The following is a 22,523-nucleotide window of genomic DNA, read 5'->3' as shown; positions in this document are numbered from 1 at the left end:
CTCTGTCAAATCAATAAATTAAAAAAAAAATCTTTAAAAAAAAAAAAGAAAGAAAAACTTCAGGCCAATATCTCTGATGAACATAGACACAAAAATCCTTCACAAAACATTAGCAAACTGAATTTGACAATACGTTTTTTTTTAAAGATTTTATTTATTTATTTGACAGAGAGAAATCACAAGTAAGCAGAGAGGCAGGCAGAGAGAGAGGAGGAAGCAGGCTCCCCGCTGAGCAGAAAGCCCAATGTGGGGCTCGAACCCAGGACCTGGGATCATGACCTGAGCCGAAGGCAGTGGCTTAACCCACTGAGCCACCCAGGTGCCCCGACAATACGTTTTTTAAAAAGTCATCCACCATGGTCAAGTAGGATTTATTCCTGGTATGCAAGGGTGGTTCAATATTCACAAATCAATCAACAGGATATATCTCATTAACAAGAGAAAGGATGGGGTGCCTGGGTGGCTCAGTCAGTTAGGCATCTGCCTTTGACTCGAGTCATGATCCAGGGGTCCTGGTATCAAGCCCCGCATTGGGTTCCCTGCTCAGAGGAAGCCTGCTTCTCACTTTCCCACTCCCTCTGCTTGTTTTCCCTCTTTCACTCTCTCTCTCTCTCTCTCTCTCTCTCTCTGTAAAATAAATAAATAAAATCTTAAAAAAAAAAAAAAAACAAGAGAAAGAATATGGGGCACCTGGGTGGCTCAGTCAGTTAAACATCTGCCTTCAGCTTAGGTCATGATCCCAGGGTTCTGAAACTGAGCCCCACACTGGGCTCTCTGCTCAGCAGTGTGTCTACTTCTCCCTCTGCCTCTGTGATACCACTAGCTCTCACTCTCTCAAATAAATAAAATCTTTAAAAAAATGAGAAAGGATAAAAGCATATGATTCTCTCAAACGGAACAGAAAAATCATTTAACAAGACACATCTATTCATGATAAAAGCTCTTAATTAAGTACGTTTAAGGGAACACATCTCAACAAAGTAAACGCCATATATGTCAAACCCACAGCTAACATCATCCTCAATGGTGAAAAACTGAGAACTTTCCACCTAAAATCAGGAACAGCAAGATGCCTTTCAGCAGATGAATGGATAAAGAAGATATGGTCCATATATACTATGGAGTATTATGCCTCCATCAGAAAGGATGAATACCCAACTTTTGTATCAACATGGACTGGACTGGAAGAGATTATGCTGAGTGAAATAAGTCAAGCAGAGAGAGTCAATTATCATATGGTCTCACTTATTTGTGGAGCATAAGAAACAACATGGAGGACATTAGGACAAGGAAAGGAAAAGTGAATTGTGGTAAATCAGAGGGAGAGACAAAGCATGAGAGACTGTGGACTCTGAGAAACAAACTGAGGGTTTTGGAGGGGAGGGGGGTGGAGGGTTGGGTGAGCCTGGTGGTGGGTATTAAGGAGGGCACATATTGCATGGAGCACTGGGTGTGGTATATAAACAATGAATTCTGGAACACTAAAAAGAAATTTAAAAAATAAATACAAATTTTTTTAAAAATGATAAGCTTCATGACGAAATGAAGAAAAATACAGTATTTGTAAATAAGGAGGCTCAATACAGCCGAGATGTGAAATCTTTCTAATAAATCTAAAAATTCAATTGCAAAAAAAAAAATAAAATCAGAAACAAATAACACAGTAACATCCTTATGCTCACTCTCATCCCTTTTCTTCAACACAGTACTGGAAGTCCTAGCCATAGCAATCAGACAAAAAAGAAATAAAAGACATCCAAATTGGAAAGAAAGAAGTAAAACTGTCACTATGTAAAAATGACATGATACAGAGAAAACCCTAATGATTCCATCAAAAAACTACTAGTACTGATATATGACTTTAGTGAAGTCACAAGATACAAAATACACAGAAGTCTGTTGCATTTCTATTACAAATAACAAAGTATCAGGAAGAGAAATTAAGAAAAAAAATCCCATTTACAACTACATTAAAAAGAGTAAAATACCTAGGAATACACTTAACCAAGGAGGGAAAGACCATTACTCTGTAAACTATAAAAAAATTGATAAAAAAATTAATGATACAAATGAATGTAAAGATATCCCATGCTCATACACTGGTAGAATTAATATCACTAAACTGTCCATACTACTTAGAGCAATTTACACGTTCAACGCAATGCCTATCAAAATACCAACAGCACTTTTCACCAGAACAAATAATCCAAAAATTTGTATGGAATCACAAAAGACCCCTAAAACCAAAGCAACCTTGAGAAAGAAGAACAAAGCTGGAGGCATCACAATTCCAGATTTTGTAATATACTGCAAAGCTACAGTAATCAAAAGAATATAGGATTGACACTAAAATAGATGTGGGTCTGTGCAACAGCAGAGAGAGCCTAGAAATAGACCTGAACTTACATGGTCTGTTAATCTACAGCAGGGGAGGTAAGAATATACAATGGGGAAAAGATGGTCTGTCCAACAACTGGTGCTTGAAAATAGTACATACAAGAGCTACATGCAAAAGAATGAAAATGGATCTCGTTCTTGCATTGTACATAAAAATCAATGGCTCAGTGGGTTAGACCTCTGCCTTTGGCTCAGGTCCTGGTCTTGGGGTTCTGGGATCAAGCCCCACATCGGACGCTCTGGTCAGCAGGGAGCCTGCTTCCCCCTCTCTCTCTGCCTGCCTCTCTGCCTACTTGTGATCTCTCTCCCTGTCAAATAAATAAATAAATAATCTTTTTTAAAAAATCAACTCAAAGTGATTAAAGACCTAAACGTGAAACCCAAGACTACAAAACTCTTAGAAGAATATACAGGCAACAATTTCTTTGACATTGGCTGTAGAAACATTTTTCTAGATAGGTCTCCTCAGGATAGGCAAACAAAAGCAAAAATAAAGTATTGGAACTACATCAAAATAAAAAGCTTTTGCACAGTGAAGGAAACCAATAACAAAACAAAAAAGGCAACCTACTGAATGGGAGAAGATATTTGCAAATGATAGATCTGATAAGGGATTAATGTCTGTAATATATAGAGAACTTATAGAATTCAACACCAAAAAAAAACCAATAATCTGATTAAAAATATGCAGAAGACCTCAGGAGACATTTTTCCAAAGAAGACCCACAGACGGTCAATAGGCACATGAAAGAATGCTCAACATTACTAACCATCAGGGAAATGTAAATCAGAACCACACTGAGATAGCATCTCACACCTGTCAGAATGACTAAAATCAAAAAGACAAGAAAGACAAAACTGGCAATGATGTGGACAAAAATGAATCCTCAAGCACTGTCAGTGGGATTTTAAATTGATACAGTCACTGTGGATAAGACTACAGATGTTGCTCAAAAAATTAAAAATAGAACATATGATGCAGTAATTCCACTACCAGGTATTTATCCAAAGAAAATAAATACACTAAGTTGAAAAGAAATATACACTTCTCTGTTCATTATAACATTATTTACAATAGCCAAGATTTGGAGGCAACCCATGTGTCGACCCACAGACAAATGAAGAAGTGGTATATATATATACAGTGGACTACTACTCAGCCATAACAAAGAATGAGATCTTGCTATTTGTGACAACAAATGAACCTAGGGGGTATTATGCTAAGTGAAATGAGTTCTATAGAGAAAGACAAATTCTGTATGATTTTACTCATATGTGGAATATAAGAAACAAAACAAAGAGGGGCGCCTGGGTAGCCCAGTTGGTTAGGCAACCGACTCTTGGTTTCAGCTCAGGGTACGATCTCATGGTCATAAGAATGAGCCCTGCACTGGGGTCTGTGCTCAATGTGGAGTCAGCTTGAGATTCTCTCTCTCACTCTTCCCCTACTCTCACTTGCACCCACTCTACTCTCTAAAATAAATAACTCTTTCTTTAAAAAAGAAAAACAAGGGGTGCCTGGGTGGCTCAGTGGGTTAAAGCCTCTGCCTTCAGCTCAGGTCATGATCCCAGGGTCCTGGGATCAAACCCCACATCGGGCTCTCTGCTCAGCGGGGAGCCTGCTTCCTCCTCTCTCTCTGCCTCTCTGCCCACTTGTGATCTCTGTCTGTCAAATAAATAAATAAAATCTATTAAAAAAAAGAAAAAGAAAACATCCCTCACGTGATATTCCCGCCCCAACTGCACAACTCCATCAAATCCTAAGTATCAGAGCAACCCAATATTGTAGGATATTCTATAAAATAATTGTCACAAAGCATCAGTATTATGAAAAACAAAGAAGGCAGAACTGTTCTATACTAACGAGACATGATGACTCAATGTAATATGTAAGATCATGAATTTGCTCCTAGACCAAGAAAATTTGTTATAAAAACATTGTGATGAAAATTAACAACACTTGAATAAGGACCATGGCTTGTGTAGTAGTACATCAAAATAATTTCCCTGATTTTGAAAATCACACTGTCTTTTGTAAGAAAATGTCTGATTCTGTCTAAGATTTATTTATTTATTTATTTGAGAGAGAATGTGGTGCACAAAGATCACAGCAGGAGAGGGAGAAGCGGACTTGCCGCTAAGCAGGGAGCCTGATGTGGGACTTTATTCCAGGACCCTGGGATCATGACCTGAGTTGAAGGCATATGGTTAATCAACTGAGTCACACAGGTGTCCCCAAAGGGTCCAATTCGTAGGAAGTACATACATGAACTATTTAGGGGTAAAAAGTATAGTATCATTAACAGACTTCCAAATTTTTCACAACAAAATTGATGAACGTGTGTGTATAGCTATGTGATCTATATGTATACATGCACACACATAAGAGAATGATATGCAAATGAAGAAAATAATTTTAGAAGTTTGAAATTACATCCATATAAGAAGTGATCCTCCCCAAATATTCCAGAATCAGAGTTTTTAAAAAGATATTATTTATTTGACAGAGAGAGACATAGCAGGAGAGGGAACACGAGCAGGGGTTGGGAGAGGGAGAAGAAGGCTGCCTGCTGAGCAGGTAGCCTGATGCAGGGGTCAATTCCAGGATGCTGGGATCATGACCTGAGCCAAAGGCAGATGCTTAATGATTGAACCACCCAGGCACCGCCAGAATTGGAGTTCTGAGTTGTGGAATGAGTATACTTCTCCTGAGCAGGGACCCCAAGGAGCCCAATGCTGAGTTTAGTTTCATGGCCCTGAGATCATGACCTGAGCCAAAACCGAGAGTCAAATGCTTAACCAACTGTGCCACACAGTGCCCTCTAATATGTATTTTTAAAATATATATACTGTTTTTTCAGTGATGATAAGAACAATACAAAAAAAATACACAAACAACTTGGGTGTAATTACTCTAGAAGGACCACTGTGTGAAATTAGAGGAAGAAGAATTTCAGATTCATGGTTTTTTTAATGTGTAGGAAGAAATACTACATGGCCTATTATGTATATATATTATAGTTTTGGTTCTTATAAAACTAAGATATGTTCCCGAAATTTACTGTTCCAAGAATAAATTTTATTTTCTTCAAAATGTTAATATTCACATTATGACATGTAACTTACTTTTGACTATCAGATTGTCCAAGTTAGATTTTTAAACTTTTCAATACCTATTGTTATATTATACTCAAATATTGGTTTAATATTTCTTTTTTTTAAGATTTTATTTATTTATTTGACAGAGAGAAATCACAAGTAGGCAGAGAGGCAGGCAGAGAGAGAGGAGGAAGCAGGCTCCCTGCTGAGCAGAAAGCCCGATGTGGGGCTCGAACCCAGGACCTGGGATCATGACCCAAGCCGAAGGCAGCGGCCTAACCCACTGAGCCACCCAGGCGCCCCTGGTTTAATATTTCTAAGTAGACTTGCAGATAGACACATCATAAGAGACTACTTACAATTGTTAATGATTATGAATACACAGAAAATCAAATTCTAACAGAGGCTCAGAAAGAACTTACTAGAACATGCTTCATTTACTTTCATTCTGTAAGAAACAACTTAAGCAAAAATTCCTGCCATTGATGAGCTACCCAGTTCAACCACCTTAAACATAAACTTTGGATAAAAGTCAGAAGTAAACACCTGAATTTATTAGTAGATCTATCTTAGCCCAAGTAAAAAAGAAAGAGAGAGAGAGAGAGAGGAAGGAAGGAAGGTAGGGAAGAAGGAAGGAAGGGGAAAAAAGAAAAAAGAAGCATGTATTGCATTCAACATATAAAGTTATAATTGCACAATTTTTTTATTTTTGGAGCCAACAGTTAATGGTGAAATAATAGTCAGTCCAGATTGGTGGTTTGAACTCTGCATCAGAAGTTGGACATCAAGTATGTGGTTTTGCTGATAGGAGGTTAAAATTAGCAGTTTAAATTAGTGAGAGAGAAAGTATTTTGTTCAATAAGTTGACCTTAAGTTCCTTAAATGTCATGGCATGGCTTTTTAAAATTTTATCCAAAAATAATGTTCTCATCTTGTTTTATCCAACTGCCTTTCACTTCTCTCCCACCTGCTCTCCCTTCCTTGCCCACATTCAGGTGAAAAGGGGGACCAGAGTATTAAAGTCATTTAAAAGCCAATGACTTGTTTTTATGCTGGAAAGGGAATGTGTTAAGATAAAAGCTTATCAGGGAATTCTTAAGTTTCAGAATTCAGAAATATTTGCATGATGTTGTTAATATTTTTCGAGCCTTGGATTTTCAAACATTTGAAAAAAGATGTAGACTTTCCCCAGAGAAAAAATTACAGGTGCACACACATAATCCCATCAAACACACTCTCACCCATATCCATATACTCACACACAGACACTATTAGACACATTTGCATATATTTGCACTTACACACATTAACAAAAACTCTTGTAAATTCATATGTTTTTATAAAGAACTATATATTTCTGATTTCTGTTCAGAGAATCGGAATAAAAATTTCATTTTACCAGAGGTCAGCAAAATATGACCTGTGGGAAAAATCCAGCCCAGTGGCTGATTTTATCAACGAAATTTTATTGGAATACAGCCTAACTCAGTTATCTCATGTATTATTTATGGATGCTTTCATGCTGTAATTACAGAGTAGATACAGGACTGTATGACCCACAAAGCCTAAAGTACTTGCAGTCTAGCCATTTAAAGAAAAAGTTAGCCAAATCTAGAAAACAAAATCTTTATGTGTGGGGAAACAGAAAGTTCAATTTGTAACCTATTCTTAAGAATGCTCTGACAGCACGGTGAACTGAATAAAACCATTTTCTGCCAAAAGATCCTACAATGATGGATAATGTGCAAGAAAATTATAAAATAAGGTTTTATATCTGCATATACCATATACTGCAAGTGAGATTTCTACACAGATACCCACTGATCAAGAAGCCATGAAGGAGGCTAATATGCACTCAGGGTCAAGGTTCTCTAGGAGGGGAAGGAGAATAAAAAACAAATAAATTGGAATAAAAGACGACTTAAAGTTAAAAAAATAAATTGCCACTTATGAAAAAAGATTCAAACTTCTATCCTATGCTACCAAAAAGTCAGAGTCTGAACTTATACTGCCAAGCCAAAATATTAACATGATCAAATCCACTTGCTATACAGAGAGGTATTTCCTCAATGAAGCCTTCATAGAACTGCCATAAATTAACCAATCTACGTTCAAGATTAGTTTACAACCCAAAATTTAAAAAAGAGAGAGAGAGAGAGAGAGAGAGAGAATTCGCAATTAGATAGCATCACATACAGTCCATAAAGGAGGAAGAGCACCCAGAAACTTAATAGAAAAATGTAGGGGCGCCTGGGTGGCTCAGTGGGTTAAGCCACTGCCTTGGGCTCAGGTCATGATCCCAGGGTCCTGGGATCGAGTCCCGCATCGGTCTCCTTGCTCAGGGGGGAGCCTGCTTCTCTCTCTGCCTCTGCCTGCCACTTTGCCTGCTTGTGCTCTCTCTCCCTCTGACAAATAAATAAATAAAATCTTAAAAAAAAAGAAAAATGTACACCAAAAACAGTAACATATCTAGGAAGAAACTTAACCAAAGAGGTAAAAGAACTGTACTCTGAAACTTACACAACACAGATGAAAGAAATTGAAGATAACGTAAAGAAATGGAAAAATACTCCATGTTCTTCAGTTGGGAGAATAAATATTTTTATTTTATTTTTATTTTCTTAAAGATTTTTTAATTTATGTGACAGAGAGAAAGAGAGAGCGCACAAGCAGGGGGTGGTGGCAGAAGGAGAGGGAGAAGCAGGTTCCCACTGAGCACGGAGCCCAATGCGGGGCTGGATCCCAGGACCCCAGGATCATGACCTGAGCCAAAAGCAGATGCTTCACAGACTGAGCCACCCAGGTGTTCCAGAAGAACAAATATGATTAAAATGTCTATGCCCCCCAAAGCAATCTACAGATTTAATGCAATCCCTGTCAAAATATCAACAGCATTTCTCACAGAACTAGAACACACAATCCTAAAATTTATATGGAACCAAAAAAGACCCCAAATAGCCAAAGTGATCTTGAAAAAGATAAAAACTGGAGGTCTCACAGTTTCAGACTTTACGTTATATTACAAAGCTGTAATAATCAAGAGTATAGTAGTAGCCAGAAAGCAGGCACATAGATCAACAGAACAGAACAGAAAGCCCAGAAATAAACCCACAGTTATGGTCAATTAATCTTCTAAAGGAGGAATGAATATCTGACCAGTAGCAAAAGAGTCTCTTCAACGAATGTGTTGGGAAAACTGGCCAGCAACATGCCCAAGAATGAAACTGGACCACCTTCTTTCAGTGTACACAAAAATAAACTCAAAATGAATTAAGAACTTAGGTCTGAAATGTGAGACTATAAAAATCCTTGAAAAGAGTACAGGCAGTGATCTCTGACATTGGCTGTAGCAACATTTTTCTAGATATGCCTCCTGAGGCAAGGGAAATAAAAGCAAAAATAAACTATTGGGACTACACCAGATAAAAAGCTTATGAACAGCAAAAGAAACAGTCCACAAAACTGAATAATAACCTACTGAATGAGAGGAGATACTTGCAAATGATGTATCTGATAAATGGTTAGTATACAACATAGATACATTTAAAGAATAGATATATTTAAAGATATATTCTACAACTCAACACCCCAAACCAAATAATCCAGTTAAAAAATGGGCAGAAGATAATGTTTCTAAAGAAGACATCTAGATGGCCAACAGACACATGAAAATATGCTCAACATCACTCATAACCAGGAAAATGCATATCAAAACCACAATGAGATACCACCTCATCCCTGTTAGAAGGACTAAAAAGAAAAATCAAGGAACAACATGTGTTGCTGACAATATGGAGGAAAAGGATACTTGGTGGCTGTTGGTAGGAATATGAAGTGATGCGGCCACTGTGGAAAACAGTATGAAATTTCCTTACAAAGTTAAAAACAGAATTATCTTATGATCCGGTAATCACACCATTGGGTATTTACCCCACCCCAAATGCAAAAACACTAATTTAAAAGGATACATGCACTCCTATGTTTATTGTAGCATTATTTACAATAGCCAAATTATGGAAGCAGCCAGTGTCCATAGATAGATGAATGGATAAAGAGGTGTGTATGTGTGTATGTACACATGTGTGTGTGTGTGCATATATACAAACAATGAATTATTATTCAACCATAAAAAGAATGAAATCTTGCCATTTGCAACAACATGGATGGAGATAGAGAATATAATGCTAAGTGAAAGAAGCCGGAGAAAGATAAATACCATATAACTACCAATGGGTAGAACTTATTATTTTAAAAAGATTTTACTTATTTATTTATTTGTCAGAGAGAGAGAGAGAGAGAGAGAGCATGCACAAGAAGGGGGAGCAGCAGGCAGAGGGAGAAGCAGGCTCCCTGCTGAGCAAGGAGACCAATGCAGGACTCGATCCCAGGACCCAGGCAACACACAGGACCCAGGCAACACAACCCGAGCCGAAGGCAGATGCTTAACTGACTGAGCCACCCAGATGTCCCATGGGTTGAATTTAAGAAACAAAATGAACGGGGAAAAAAAAGAGAGAGACAAACCAAGAAACAAACTCTTAACTATACAGAGCCAACTGATCGTTACCAAAGTGGAGGTGGGTGGGGGTGATGGGGGGAAATAGGTGATGGGATCAAAAAGTATGCTTATCACTATGAGCACTGAGTGATGTACAGAATTGTTGAACAGCTCACTATGCTGTATACCTGAAACTAATTTAACACTATGTGCTAAACATGCTGGAATTAAAAACTTTTAAAAAAGTAAGTGGTTCATAATCAATGAATATTGGGACACTGAAAAAAAAAGTAACAAAATCTGAAGACTCTACAATGACTTAGCTTACAAACCTAAAACAGATAAAATATATTAGAAAGTTAGACACCAGGCAAACTGGCAAGGAGATGGGTAATGTAACCATTAGAATGTCTGAAAGTTAAAATACAGCTTTTCTAAGTTAAAAAATCAGCAGAATACTTAGAAAAAAAGGCAAAACTGCAGAATATCTTTATAACCTATGGAAAGTAAATAAGTAGCACTGGATCAACTGGCCTCAACGACAGCCCATGGGGTTCCCCCCAGAATCATTTAGATTTATTCAACATACAACATTGCATAAGTTTAAGGTGTGTATATATTGATTTTATCCATTTATATATTGCAACGCAGTTACCACAGTATTATTAGCTGGTGGTTCCATCAAATCTAATAACTACCATTTCTAAAAGAATATAAAAAATAGGGAAAAAAAGAGATAAGAGACACCAAAGTAGAATGGAAAATTACAGTATAAATTCAAAAAATGAAATAAGAAACTTCCAAGAGGCAGTATTGAAAGAAATAATAATAATTTTCTAGAAGTTTTGAAAAATATTAATCCTCACATTAAGGAAGCTTAAGCTATTCTCTACGTAAATATACAGATAGGGAGATACATCTCTCTCTCTCCATACACACGCACTCACATGTGCACACACACACAGGTGAACTCCCTATATGTACATTGTAGTAAAAAAAGGAGAAAATCAAAGCAAAGAATATTAAAGCAGAGTGAAAGGGTAGTATTCTAAACATGACATGACAAAAATTTAGGTCGATGTCAGGATTCATGTTCACAGTGCAAACCAATTTCTAGAGAACACTTTCCATGTGCTCAGTAATAACAATTTAGGTGTTCATATGCCATTAAGGTATCATTCCAGACTAAGGGGGAAAAAAAGCATTTCCAGACAAAAGAATGCACAAGAAAGTTTACTACTGGTAAACTATGGTAGAAAGTATTACACATGGTTTATGTTAAGACAAAACTAAGCCTAGAATGAAAACAAGAGATTTAAGAAGAAATGGTCATAGAACAAGTAATACATTTTTTAAAAAATTATTTAATTGAAAATTACTGTGCTATTTCTAAATAGTCAGTAGCTTCAAAATAATAAAGTTCATCAACAAATAGAAAATGAAAATTCCAAAGAGGAATGGATAAAATAGGAACAAAGATAATTGTTGAAGAGGGGTCAGAGCACATATATTGACCCGTATCCATCTTTAGATCCATTTTAAAATGAGGGTCATGAAATGTACTTGTCACAGCCAAGAAATCTGGGGATGTATGAGTGAGCTGGGGATGCAGAGCACAGTGGGTAACAGAATTAAATCTATTTATGGGAGAATAAGATATGGTGGACACTTCCTTACTGATGAAGCCAAGGAGGATGTCGCCAGATAGGTAATCTAGAAAGGCTCCTGGATCCAGCTTGGAAAAAAGCAAAACGGGCAGAAAGCTTGGGAGGGGGTAGTGAGGATTGAGAGTGGTTTATAGGAAGTCCAAATACGGAGCAATTGGAGTAAGTGACACCCTTCCACTCACACTCTTGGTCCTGTATCCTGTATTTGGCCATGTTAGATTACACAGAGGACAGAGATTAAGTGGTGCAGACTGTACCCAGGTCAGTGGAGAACTACAGGCCTCAACAGAAATTTACCACATTTCCTGAAAGAATGAGATCCTTTGGTAGATGCTGGTTCCAGAATTTAAATTATTTTCTTATTGCTACACACATGATGCAAATCAGCAGCAGAGTAAGGAATGACCAAGAAGAACTAATAACACAAAAGGAGTGAAAACAATTAGAATTGCAGGCTTCAAGAGAAAATTTAAACATTTCAAATTCATATTTTCAGAATGACTCAAGAATGTATTGTTTACATAAAGCCAGAATATTACACAAAATGAACTACAAAGAAAAAAAAAAAAGATGGGGTGGGGAAGAGAGTTCTAAAATTGTATATTCATTATGTAAATTAAAAATTTTTAAACATCAGAAAATGCAAAAAAGAAGGAAATTTTATTCAGAGTTTAAAAAAACTAAGAGCGATTAATTTTGAGAGAAAAGCAGCCTCATGCAGCCTTCCAATAGTGCCCATATATGAATGGCATGAATTTGAGCTGTGGAGAAGAAGAAATACCTACAGCAGGAAGAGAAGTCATTTATAAAAGCTGAGAGGGAAAAAAAACCCACAAATTTCACAATAAAAGGGACTATTCAGTGCCCTTGAGAATAGGTGGAAAATGTAACTAAATAAATCTTCCCCTTGATACATAACTTTGAAATGCAGAGCATTAAGTTTCTAGAGAGAAAGCATAGAACTGCATCAGATTTTCACCAGAGTGGAATGTACAAATAAAATTGTGCCATATCTTTAACATTTAGATTGTAAAATACTATTTGGAACCTAAAATTCTCTCTACCAAGACAACCAGACAGAAATTTTACCTACTATGTTTTCTCTCTTCCTGTGTCTTCCATGCTTTTCCTCCCTGCCTGCCTGCCTGCCTGCCACTCTCCCTATCTTCATTTCTTTTTGAGGATGTTGTTTGAACATGTTAATAAGAGAAATATAAGTTAAAAGTAAAATAAAAGAAGGCTATACCCACAATAGTGAAGTTCACCTAGAATTCCAGCAAAACAAAAATGGTAACTTGGTATGAGCACTAAGGAGACCTTGAAATACAACATTAAAATAAGAACTTGAGTGACATCTAAAGAAATAATAGTCTTGAGGAAAAGGAACTGATTAGATACCAAAAAATATGTATGGAATAAACAGTCCATGCTAAAGAAAGCTCACATTACTTCAGTCAGTAAGGACAGCATAAAGGTGAAATAGAAACTCTGGAAAAAGACAATACAAACCTGATTTGGATATAAAATAACTGTTAAAAAATCACACTTTTGAGACCTTGATGATGAGTAAGAAGACAGAGTCCATTTCAACAAGATGTGAGTTCCATTCTTGAGCAGCTCAGAACTAGGACAGTGACGCACAGAGAAACAACTTTGTCATCATTATACTACTTCCTATACAAGTAGCATGGTTATAAGTCATAGAATTTTAACATTTATTACTTTTCCTTTTGGCTGAAAACTTCAATATTCAGCAGTGTAAATTTTAACCAATCTAGATAACGTGAAAGCAAAGATTATAACTGCCAGGAAAGGGTTGATGGGAAGGAGAAAGAACCGTAGATGGAGGAATTTTCTTCATCTGAGAGGCAAATCAAGAGGCAGCATGTAAACCAGTTAGTACAAAAAATAGAAATTTCAATGTATCATTTAAATATCCCAGAAGTAAGAAATTTTAAATGATATGAGTAGTGACAAGATGGTGAATTTGATCTACACTCTTAGCCATCCTAGCAGTAAGTCATGAGATAATTTCTAAAGATAAATAAAGAACACAGATTATGTTATTCAGTGATACAGAGGTAACAATCAGATTTGTGAGAAGTAGTTCTGGGCTGGGCTAGGACTCCAGCTTTCAATTATGATCCCTTATTTTTTGTTGCCATGCATATACCATTGCTGTATATTAAATATGAAAAAAAAAAACAAATGCAATGCATTGTATACATGTCTGTTTTTAAAATTTTAATTATGAAATTAATAACATTACAGATATATATATCAAATATAGGCAGAATTTATTTTTATGGGTCACAAAGTGATAGATTTATTTTAAATTAATGTAGGAAAACTAACAGTGTAAGAGGGTTCCCCTTTCTCCACATCCTCTCCAACACTTGTTGTTTCTTGTCTTGTTAATTTTGGCCACTCAATCTGATGTAAGGTGGTATCTTAATGTGGTTTTTTTTTTAATTTTTTTTTTAACTTTTAAAATTTATTTTCAGCATAACAGTATTCATTGTTTTTGCACCACACCCAGTGCTCCATGCAATCCATGCCCTCTCCTATACCCACCACCTGGTTCCCCCAACCTCCCACCCACCACCCCTTCAAAACCCTCAGATTGTTTTTCAGAGTTCATAGTCTCTCATGGGTCACCTCCCCTTCCAATTTCCCCCAACTTCCTTCTCTTAACTCCCCATGTCCTCCATGTTATTTGTTATGCTTCACAAATAAGTGAAACCATATGATAATTGACTCTCTCTGCTTGACTTATTTCACTCAGCATAATCTCTTCCAGTCCCGTCCATGTTGCTACAAAAGTTGGGTACTCAACCTTTCTGATGGAGGCATAATACTCCATAGTGTATATGGACCACATCTTCCTTATCCATTCGTCTTAATGTGGTTTTGATTTGAATTTCCCTGATGGCTAATGATGATGGACATTTTTCTCATGTGTCTATTAGCCATTTGTGTGTCTTCTTTGGAGAAGTGTCTGTTCATGTCTTCTGCCCATTTTTTTGACGTGATTATCTGGTTTTTGGGTGTTGAGTTTGAGGAGTTCTTTATAGATCTTGGATATCAGCCCCCTCTTACACTGTTGGTGGGAATGCGAGTTTGTGCAGCCACTTTGGAAAACAGTGTGAAGATTTCTTAAGAAATTAAAAATAGAGCTACCCTATGACCCTGCAATTACACTACTGGGTATTTACCCCAAAGTGAAAAGAAGGGCCATATGTACCCCAATGTTCATACTATCGATGGCTACAATTGCCAAATTGTGGAAAGAGCTAAGATGCCCTTCAATGGATGGATGGATAAAGAAGATATGGTCCATATATACTATGGAGTATTATGCCTCCATTAGAAAGAATGAATACCCAACTTTTGTATCAATGTGGACGGGACTGGAAGAGATTATGCTGAGTGAAATAAGTCAAACAGAGAAAGTCAATTATCATATGGTTTCACTTACTTGTGGAGCATAAGGAATAACATGGAAGACATTAGGAGAAGGAAAGGAAAAGTGAATTGGGAGAAATCGGAGGGAGATAAACATGAGAGACTGTGGACTTTGAGAAACTAACTGAGGGTTTTGGAGGGGAGGGGGATGGGGGGTTGGGTGAGCCTAGTAGTGGGTATTAAGGAAGGCACGTATTGCATGGAGCACCGGGTGTGGTGCACAAACAATGAATCTTGGAACACTGAAAAAATTAAATTAAAAAATCAAATAAATCTAACATAATTTTCAGTAGTGACCCTTACTCACTCTCAATTTACTCACATGCTCTGCCTGTAATCAAATTTAACAGTTTTCATATAAACATATAGTGTTCATTTCTTTATTACATTTAATTAGTCTGAATTTGTCAGTGGGTACTTAACAAAACTTAGTCTACAGGGCAGTGATATTAGATAAAATACTATATTAGATAATAGACAAGGGCTAAATGATTTTATCTAAATAAATCAATTACAGAGCAACTGATATCAATTCAACTAGGAAGTTCATCATTGGCTTTACTTCAGCCAGTATTTATAATGAATTAACCAAGGCTAATTCTCTTGAATAGATCTGCCAATCAATAAACTCATCAAATATATTATAACATTATTCTTCTTCGACATCAAAAATTATGAACAGGTTTAGTGTTTTTAATCAATATTCATCTACTTTCTAATAAGTACTGGTGTGGTTTTAAAATGGAAAAAGGCAAAGAATTGACAAGCTACTTTAGAATCAGAAGCAACTATGTGGAAAATACCAAAGTAGAGGTGGTTTCATGGGTGTGCAATAGGCATCACATAGAGTCCCAAGCTGGGGAGAACCTCACACTTGGTTTCATGCTCTGCTGTGGTTGTCTTGTAAATGTTAGTCATTTAACATAAGGCCCCACATTTTCATTTTCTACTGGGTCCTGCAAATTATGTAGATGGGCTTTCAACAAATGATGCGCTTAGAGAAAGAACACAAGTACGCCTATCTAGAAGAAAATCTGAATTACTCTACTTTTATTCTCCTAACGTCTTGACCTTAATTTTTTTTCCTACAGTTTTACTTCTTGGATCCCTAGAGACCAAAAGTAAAATTAATATGAATAATGAGTAAGTTTAATACTTAAAATACATAGTTTAGAAAAGGAAGGGTTATAGAGGGATGAATTTTTTTCTAGAGTTTTAAATATTTTTTTCTCTTTTATTTTACTAGGTTATTATTCAACATTCTATTTAGCCCAGATTTAGGTATGAAGTCTATAAGATATTCACATACAAATAGTTTCCTCTGATGTTAAAAATGGAGATTTTTTTGTAGCTGTTCCACGTTTTAGCTCTATTAAAAAGACTTTTGAAAACCAATTTAAAATTTAAACATAGATTTATTATGTCATACCTCTGGCCATGTAGGCTTAGAAATAATGTATTAAAATTAGTTTGATATATTATTCCTTTGTTCTTAGGAAAGAAGAATCTTAGCTCATCTAGACTATAATTATTTTTCTAAACTAATTTAGTCCTAGTGTTCCAAGATCAAAGAAAGGCCAGAGTGTGTACATGAGGTAATTTGCTGTCTCCTCCAATGGATAGGAAAGAGAAAATTATCCACCTGTGGCCTCAGTCTTTCAGGAATACTAGTTTAAAAAAAGAAGCAGATTAATCAAAAGTAGTTGATTAGTTGATAATGGTATCCACTGAAAAATTACCAACACCAAAGCTCACATTTTAATTATATTCAGTAATTAGGATTTGAGGACTTAAAGGTTATCTCACCTAAGTATCTCTGAAGATCAGAACTCTGATTACTCTTGAAACACATACAGGGAACATAAGTTCCAAATATGGTGGCCTGTGCTATATATGGGCTATCTTATTTTACCTAAATGTAAGAATTTTTTCCCTTGCTTTTGGAAAAAATTTGGTTCTCTGTCATGTATGACTACTTAGCAGATTTGTACTTAAAAATGCACAAGGTGTTTCTCAAGATATTCTACCTGAATATGGTAAACCTGTCCCCTAAAGTTACCTAACAAGTAGTTTCCCTAACATAACAGAGCTTAAACTACTAAAATCATTTATGATAGGAAACATGTGCTTGGAAAACATAAAGCAATAAGGAATAGTAGGTGTAGGAGACCAAAAGAACTTCTCATTTAGAAAGTCCTCCAAGACCCTATTCACTCTTTAAGTCACACACTGCTTTTAGCCAAGTCTGAGACTGTTCATTTTACAAATAAAATGGACAATAATGTAAACTGTATTTTAATATAAATTGTGCTAGTGATATGAACCAACAAATTACCATCTGCATATTAGAAAGTCAGATCTGAAGGGCAGATAATTCAGCTTTATGTAAGATTAGTATCTAGATGAAGAGTTATCTAAGCATAAATGAAGATCATCAGACTGACCAGGTGATCTTGGAGTCCGTTCCATTTATAACTTGATGTGTTACTGCTTGACTTCACACTTGAATAATGAAGTTCCATAACAAAGCTTTTAAGTGACTAAGTTTTTGACGTTCTGTTATCATTTTACCTACATCTTCAAACAAGACAATTAACACTAAAATAGTATGTTGCCCGTTTATGTGACATATGATTTCATATTTTCATATCTATATAATACTAAATATTTTAATACTATCAAGAACAAATATACAGTAAATATTTATAATAGAAAGGCATAAATTTAAGGGCTGTCATAGATTTCTGAAAATGACACTGAGGTATTACTTGTGATTTTTGTAGGAATCTATTTTCTTTCCTTCTGTTGGAGATAGGCAGTATTAATCCTGTGCCTACTTGGTGCCAATAAATGGGAGGTGTGGGCGAGGCTCCTCACAAAAAATTGACACTTAGGGAGTGTCAATAAGGGAATTGACAGTGGTTGGAATTAAGAAAATGCAAAACCTCATTATCTAAATCATGCTTTTAAAATACCAGTGCCTTGGGGTGGCTCAGTTGGTTAAGCTGCTGCCGTCAGCTCAGGTCATGATCTCAGGTTCCTGGGATCGAGCCCCGCATCGGGCTCTCTGCTCAGCGGGGAGCCTCCTTCCTCCTATCTCTCTGTCTGCTTCTCTGCCTGCTTGTGATCTCTGTCAAATAAATAAATAAAATCTTAAAAAATAAAATAAAAAATAAAATAAAATAAAATACCAGTCCCTTATCTCTTTACCTCAGGGTTTATATGAATACAAAGGCAGTCAGACAGTCTGAATCTAGTAAGTGGGTGATGACATCACTTTCTAATAACAAAGAGAAAATGGACTTAACAAGGTTAGTTGTCTGCACAATCTTTCTGATTATTTGTAATGCTAATACTAAATACATCACTTGAGCAACTTCATTTTAAACTAAGCAATCTGGGGGTCCTAAGATCCATTTACAGGCCCTGAGCACTCTTTACTCTCCTTATAGCTATGATCACAGTATTTCTTTCTCATTTCTAATTTTTATTGCTGGTATTTTAAGTTCCTTAAGGGCAGTGATAAACCTGTCTTGATGAGTAGTATATGTCCATTGTCCAAAAAATGCCAGGCACTCAAGAAATGTTTGGTGAGTGAAATCAGGAACACAATTGTTTTAGTTCACTAAAGTTTAGCCAAACAGTTGTTTGCTGAACACCTGAGAAATGTTGAGATAACAAAGATTAATAAAGCATGGCACTGCCATAAGAAGCAGACACATTGAGAGTCTATGCTACTCTGTACCTAATGACCCATTAGGCTCTAAGTCTGTATAAGATGCTATGGGAAGCAAATAATACATTATAGATTAATTTAAAAAAAAGATGCTATGGGAGCACAGTCAGAACTCAGCCAGCAAGTTCCAAGACTTTCTGTCTAAACTGAATCTTAAAATGAAATCAAGTGTTTTCCAGTGAAATCAGGATGATAAAAGCATTTTAGGCCAGAGGAACAGAATACAAAATTTCAAAAGCATGAGAAAACATGATGTATGGGGAAAAAATTAAGTCACTACTTTTTTTAATAAAGTAATGGTTCAAAGTCACTTTTGTCAAATGTTTCTAATTAGAAGGGTTATAAGACTACGGTATCCAATTTTACATGTAAGTTAATTTTTACCAAGAAAAAGTATCAGGACATGAAAAAGAAGTTGTACCATTTGTGGATATTTGGGCTCAGCGCAACACAGCAGATGCAAACAATGGCTCCAAGCATAAAACAGGCAGCTCTCAGAGGAGCTCTCAAGAAGAAAATACACATTATAGTTCATATATAAAATGTACGTTTTTGTATTTTTTCTAACTATGATCAAAGAGGAATAAGCTGTTTTCCTTCATAGCTCATCTATATCCTTTAGATAAATACTCCTTAAATACATTCTTCTTATACGGAATTTTTCCCCTAGTAGATTATGTATTACTGTGTACAAATCATATTGGGCACTGAATAACTCATCATTACAGAAATACTTGGAACATTACAATGAGGGGAATTTTTAGAGTTGCTTCTACCCTAGCCTGTTTATAAACTTTAGAAATAAGGAAAGAATAGTTGTTATTCTAAAATCTACTTAATGTTCTGCTTTAGGTGTCTTAAAAGTCTTCATTTTTAAATAAGGGCCCTGCATTTCCGTGTTACATTCTGTCAAATTATGACAGACAAATTATCTAGCCAGTCTTGCTTACTTCTCTTTCACTTAATACAGAGAATTATTTGTTGTTTTGTTATTAAGAAGATGCAATGGCTTTCACAATAAAAAAGATCTCTCCCAACTCTGTTTCCATTTGTAGATATAGATAGATTTCCATTAACCACCAGGGTAAAACAAGAAATTATCATGACAATTCAAAGTTATCAATAGATTCTCTGATATTATAATTAAAATCCTGACTCAAAAGGTGTTAGAGTTTAATATGTCTTGGTCTGAAAATGAGAGAAGTATTTTTTTTTTTCTTTTCTGAAACCTCAGTCAACACAACTGGCTCTCATGTGAAAGAGTTGCAAATTTTAATCCCAACTATATTTCTAGAGAAAGTTCCACATTTAGGTAGAAAGATAGAAGCTGTATTAGCTAACTCTTCTTGCAGAAACTAAAACAAGTGTCTTTTTTTAAAGATGTTTAAATCTATCAAAAAAAAAGGCAGCTGGGATTTAAGGAGTGTCACGATCACAGAAGTAGAATTAAATGAGCGGCAAAGTCCTCACATAATCTCATCTTGAAATAAATACTACTTGCATTGGAGGGGATGTTGAGAATGTTAAAGTGGACACCAAAGAGGCTGTAGCACTAATCAGGGTTTTCAGAATATACACAGTGAAGACAAAAATTGGTTTCACACCTGACAAAATTGAGGGATTAAGTTTAAAATTCAGGCTTTCATGAGGGACTTTGAAAGAGGTAAACTCCAGAAGGAAAAAAAAAAAAAAAAAAAAAAGATCAACCTGAGCTGGAGTAAGATGATCTGACTATACTCCATTTGGCTATAGGAAGAAAATTAAATGTAGTGTGGAGAAACCGAAAAACATCTTGAGCCTTTGCTATTGTTCATGTTTGCTGCATTCAATAACAACTGTCCTAGGAAGAAATAAGACCAAGTTACAAAAATCAAGATGAACAGAGATAACCCAATAAAGCCACAAGTGATCCAAACATGGAGATTTGAAAAATGTACTTCAATTACTATTTTTATTAAAATAGATTTTTAAAAAGATGGATAATTTCACCAAGGAATTAGCATTTGCTTAAAAAAAAGCAAATACTCTTAAACATTAAAAATATAGTATCTACAAATAGATGTTGAAGATATAATGGAAGAAAGGATTAGGGAATTCAAAGACCGATAATCAGAAGACAGCCAGAAAAAAAAAGGAAAAAAAGAAAAGAATGATGAACAATCTCCTTCAGCTCAGCAAACTTGCCAGCGATGTGAGCTGTGTGACAATCCAGCACAGGTGCTCATCTGGCATTGATTTGGCTGGAATAGATTGGGATAATCAAATGAGCCATGAATTCCACTTCTTCCTTTGGTGGGTCATTTTTGCTGTCGCCAGTCGAATCACCACAAGGAACACATTTGGCAGATGTGTTCTTGCCATGGAAGCCCACATTGCCCCCAAATAGATCCTCCCTCAAAGCTTCATGGTGCATTTCAACAGACTTTACTTCAGTTGTAACATTGACTGGAGCAAAGGTGACCACGTTTAAGAACACCAGTCTCCCCTCAGCCCACAAGGACAGTACTAATACCAACAATTTTGTAAATGTCCTAAAGGAGTAGATCTAAGTGCTCGCCAGCTGGACGAGTTGGTAGTACAGTACAATGCAGAGTTTCCAACAGTATGGCTCCACTGGCATTGCCATCCTTCCGGGTGACTCCATCCTCTGAACCAAGGCATGCCGGCACTGGGCGCCAGCATGTCATCACCATTCCAACCAGAAACTGCACAAATGCTACTGTGTCAAGAATGTAGCCAATTTTCTTAATGTAGATGCTGACTTACTTAATGATTTTATCATACCTCTTCTGGCTCTTGGGTGGCTCAGTGAAATCCATTTTGGTAACACCAACAATTAGTTGTTTCACACACGGTGTGTAAGCCAGAAAGGCATGCTCACGGGTCTGCATATTCTTGGAGATACCAACTTCAAATTCACCAACACCAGCAGCAACAATCAGGACAGCACAATCACCCTGAGATGTGCCTGTAATCACATTTTTTTTTTATAACGTCTCTGTGTCCTGGAGCACCAATGAGGACCCATAATACTTGCTGGTCTCAAGTTTCCACAGGGAGATATCAGTGGCGATACCACATTCGCATTCAGCTTTCAGTTTACCCAAGATCCAGGAATACTTTAAGGAGCCCTTTCCCATCTTAGCAGCCTCCTTCTCAAATTTTTCAATAGTTGTTTTGTGGATCCCACCACATTTGTAGATCAGAGGACCAGTAGTGTGGTAGACTTGCCAGAATCTCCATGTCCAATGACAATAGTATTGGTATGAGACTTTTCCTATCCCATTATTTTTAGGTTTAGCATTGGTTTTTGTAACACCTGTGTTCTGGCAGCAAACCCACTGAGAAAAAGCAATTTATTGATTTTTCAAGATTTTCTTACATAATAGTTGTTTTAAGCTGTGCTTATACAACAGAGGCTTAAAAAACTCACAAATAATGAGTGTATCATGTTTGATGAAGACCAAAAGAAACCCATATTTTAGATGGGGATAGATATCAAGGAGTAGAATTATGCAAGAAAGAGGCTATGAACTGAAAAGAGGGTTGCTATTGAAACATTTTGAGAAAACATTTCACAAGGAAGCCATGTAGACATCTGGGGGAACATTTTCCAGGTCAAGGAACAGACTGAGCAAAGGACATGAGTGGGCACATGCTT

The 22,523-nt window shown here is 36.3% G+C and overlaps 1 pseudogene; it reads right to left on the bottom strand.

Moving 5' to 3' along the window:
- Positions 1–20,665: 20,665 nt before the first annotated feature.
- LOC125091529 (elongation factor 1-alpha 1-like) lies at positions 20,666–22,148 on the bottom strand (annotated as a pseudogene).
- Positions 22,149–22,523: the final 375 nt, after the last annotated feature.

The sequence above is a fragment of the Lutra lutra genome, chromosome X (genome assembly GCF_902655055.1).
Source record: "Lutra lutra chromosome X, mLutLut1.2, whole genome shotgun sequence".
NCBI lineage: Eukaryota > Metazoa > Chordata > Mammalia > Carnivora > Mustelidae > Lutra > Lutra lutra.
The sequence above is the reverse complement of the archived record's forward strand: the minus strand, read 5'-3'. Positions and strand labels throughout refer to the sequence as shown.